General features: G+C 41.5%; 1 non-coding gene across 1 annotated transcript; it reads left to right on the top strand.

Annotated features, from left to right (window-relative positions):
* The first annotated feature begins 1,920 nt into the window (after positions 1-1,920).
* On the top strand, positions 1,921-1,993 carry TRNAR-ACG. The gene has a single exon. It is a non-coding gene; the product is annotated as a tRNA-Arg (tRNA).
* The last annotated feature ends 2,071 nt before the right edge of the window (positions 1,994-4,064 follow it).

Genomic DNA, 4,064 nt, shown 5'->3' with positions numbered 1-4,064 from the left:
GAGGCATTATTGATAGCTTCTGTTTTGCTTGCTATTCCTTTCCTTATAATACCTTAACATTCTATTTGCTTTATTAACCTCCACTGCACACTGAGACAAGGATGTCAAAGAATTATTCATCGAGACTCCAAGGTCCTTTCCCTTGTGTAATTATGTTTTAGATTGGCCTTCCCTATATGCATAACTTTGCAATTTTCCACATTAAATTTCATCTGCCGTTTAGACGCCCAGTTCTCCGGCCTCACCAGGTCATCGTGCAATTACTCATAATCGGCTTGTGATTTAACTACTCTGAATAATTTTGTGTCATCTGCAAATTGTATAACCTTGATCATTATAAAGCACTGGTTAGCTGGGTAACCTGCAAGCTTTCTGAGAGTGGAGCCAAGTTATCCAGCTCACTTATTCACTCTCAGCCTGCCTGCATTCCAGTTATACATAATTTGCCATCCTGTACAAATGGTTATTTCACACTTTTCACAGCACATTTCACAGGGTTCTTAGTATATGCTGCCAGAGCATTTTCACAGGAAAACTAATTTTAAGACAAATCTGGGCAGCCAAAATCGGGCTCTCAGCCTCAGCGTATGGTTCACTTATATGTGATCTTGTTCTTCAGACAGCTTGGCCTTTGGATGTTGTACTCCATGTGACTCCCAAAGATTTACAATGTACTTTACTACTTCTTCCTGGGCAAATCTTTGCTTTTGTTTGCAAAGAATGGAGTCTTGTTAATCCTGCAGGGCATTTGTTTAGATAATGCTAAAAACAATTAATTAATCTGCAAAGCCAGAAGTGATGACTATGATAATTAGGCTTCACAAGTTCTGCTTTATCTTCCTAACATAATCCTTTTGAAAGAGGTTTTTCAATAATTAATTATAGTTTTTTGAACTGTAGATACCTAGATTTATTATGAGGATAAACTATTGCACTAATAGCTGGTGAAATAAATAAACAAAGACATGTGTGAATATTTTATTGATTTGATAATTCCTCCAGAGCTTTCTCATCAGGGATGAAATACATTCTCCATAGACTCCCATCCCCCATATATATTTTGTTGGGGGTGGCAAGAGTACATGCTGAGTGCATTTCTTCTCTGACAAGTGCACAGCCCACACCAACCCCAGTGCTATCTTCTCTCCCCCCCCCCCCCCACACTCACTTCCTACTTCTCCTCTTCCCCTCACCTCTCTTCTATGCCCCACTTCCGGTGCAGTCCTGCCTCAACGCTCCTCCTGCCCCCTCCCACAAGGGCAGTCCTCTCTCTCTCCTCTCCCTCGGACTCTTCTTCCCATCTCCTTCTCTCCCCCTGATGAGTGGTGGGATATGTGGGTAGCTTTCAGGGGCTGGGATCAAGGAAAGGGGAGAATAAACTTGGTATGGAGGGTATAGAGCGAAAGAGGAAAAAGAATAAAGGGAAGGGATAGGGCAAGAGAACCCAGGATAGGGGAAAAGAGAGTGTGGATGAGAGTGGACTGTCACCCTAGGATAGTAGGAAGGGAGAAGGGGGTAGGACTGAGGGATAAGGGAAGAAAGACCCTGAATAGAGGTCAATATGCTGGAAAAGGAAAGAAGACCCAGGAGGGAGGTGAACTTGGTAAAAGAAGAGGGAGGAATAGTGGGGAGGGAAAGAACTGGCAAGAGATAAATGAAGGACCCAGGAATGAACGAGAGGCCCCAGGATAAAGGATAGAGAGAGGGCCCTAGCTAAGGGGCAGGGAGAGATAGAGAGAGGAGTCTAGGTATTGGGTGGAGGAAGAGAGAGAGAGAGGCCCATTAATGGAGGGGGTGGGAAAGAAGATGGGGTGTTAGGAAAGGACTGGGGACGGGAGGTGAAAGAGAGAGAGTGAACCCTGGATTTAAAGTGGAATAGGAATTAAGGGAGACAATGTAGGCGGAAGGAGGTGAAGAAGTGGGCCAGTGGCGCAATGGATAACGCATCTGACTACGGATCAGAAGACTCTAGGTTCAACTCCTGGCTGGCACATGCTATCCACTCACAGAAAGAGAGAATTGAAACTGTAAAGTAAAAAGAAAGCAGACACCAGAAGAGAGGCTCAGAGAAGGGAAACAGAAAAGTAACAGAGACAAGACCAGAGAATGAAGAACAAGAGAGATGCTGAGCCAGGGGAAGTAAATATTTATATATATTTTTGTAGAAGCATCACTATATTGAAAAATTATTTTAAAAAAACAAAACATTTTTTTTTGAACTGGCTATAATTGGACCAATGATTATACAAGACCCAATTGGTCTCCTTTTGAACATTGCTATGTTCTAAACCCAAAGGATGGTATGATGGTCCTATTTGAATAAACTAATTTACTCTGGCGATATTTTGCTAATCTGCTCTTGCAATACGTGTTTGTTTTGGATAGATTGTTTCATTTTGCAATATATATTGGGGCTCTTTTCATTGTGATTGAGCCAGAAAATCAAGCCAGAGAGACACCAGAGGTTGGAAACTTTTATTGTCTGATAGAGATTATTATTGGCTCCTGATGGGACCCAGTTCAAAGCCTCAGAACGTGGACACGTCTCCCACGTAGAATTAAAGTCCAGGAAGGACTGAGATGACAATGTTGCACAGCAAAAACTACTGTTCCTTTCTATAGATAAACCACTATGCTGCTCAACCCAAAAACAAAACTGTTATTCAAAGAATGAGGTGGGAAAATGCCATCGTAACAGGAGGCAGGGAAGCGATTAAACTTGCTATTGCTCTTCCGTAGTTCTCATACTTAATCATAGGCACCCGTAAATGTCACTTTGTTTTGTTGCAATTTTTTCGTTGCTCAAATTTTGTGCCACAGCTTTGTCTGGTTCCCAACAGAGACAACCTAAAACTCAATGACGTTATTGATTACACTTTAATACTGACTGCATCTAATTTTATGTAGTTTGTGTCATACACTGCACATGCGAGTTAATCTATATGGGCAGGACAGAGCACCCAGAATGCATTTGTCTTTTAGTACACCGAAGCTGTTAGAAGACATAAAAATATTTGCCCCTCTGGTTAAACATTGCCTTAATAAACCACCACCAACACCTCACCTTGTCCTATTAGATGGCCCTCCTATAGAAATATAAATACTTCACTACTATGAGGACCTTGTAGAAAGTCTCTCTCTCTCTTTCTTAATGCAGGCATTATCAATGCTTTAAGGCATTTTGATGAATCTAGGGGTAAGTGACTTTCTAGCAAATCCAAAGGAGCACCTGCCATTGGAAGGTGGGTGTGGGGAGTGAGAAAGAACTAGGAACCTTGTCTTTATGTTTAACACATAATTCTTGGAGATGAAAAACGAATGAAAAACAAATCTTAGCTGCTTGGAACTTGATCAGCCTTCTAATGCTGTACCTTGTGTTCTGTCTGTGAATTCAATCCTAATAGATCAAAAAGGCACCTGTTTGATAGCTTTTAGTTTTGTTTACTTGCTAATTCACTGGCTTGCAAGATTCTTGCACGGTTGCGGGGAGGACAATTTTCAAAGCTATTTACGTGGAAATCAGTTGTCTAAGAATTGTCCTCCTCAGACCATCTAAAAGTACTAATACTACTGACAATCTCCACACTACTACTACCTAACATTTCTATTGTGTTACTTGATGTAAGCAGGCGCTGTACAAACAAACAACACATAAGAGACAGTGCCTGCTCAATGCAGTTTATAATCTAATAAGACAAACATATAGGTCAAGAGACTTGAAGAGTTTCATAACGTAAGACAATGGTTAAAAATTAGTTAATGAGGCTGAAAGCAATCAGGCTTAAGATTTAAAAGCAGACTCAGAAATGTGGGGTTTTAGATGGGATTTAAACAAGGTGAGAGAGGGAACATTACGCAACAAGCACATGGTGCAGCCAGGTGAAAAAGTACAGAGTCAGGAAGTGGCAGTAAAGGAGAAGGGCATAGATAGGAGTGACTTGTCTCATGAGTAGAGTGCACGAGGAAGGATGCAGAGAGCAATAAGAGAGAAGAGGTGGTGAGGTGCTGCAGTTTGAGGGCATTTGTAGATGAGTAAGAGGAGCTTAAACTGTATACGGGGACCA

This window comes from Rhinatrema bivittatum, chromosome 2 (genome assembly GCF_901001135.1).
Source record: "Rhinatrema bivittatum chromosome 2, aRhiBiv1.1, whole genome shotgun sequence".
NCBI classification, from domain to species: Eukaryota; Metazoa; Chordata; class Amphibia; order Gymnophiona; family Rhinatrematidae; genus Rhinatrema; species Rhinatrema bivittatum.
This window is presented reverse-complemented; position numbering and strand designations above follow the sequence as displayed.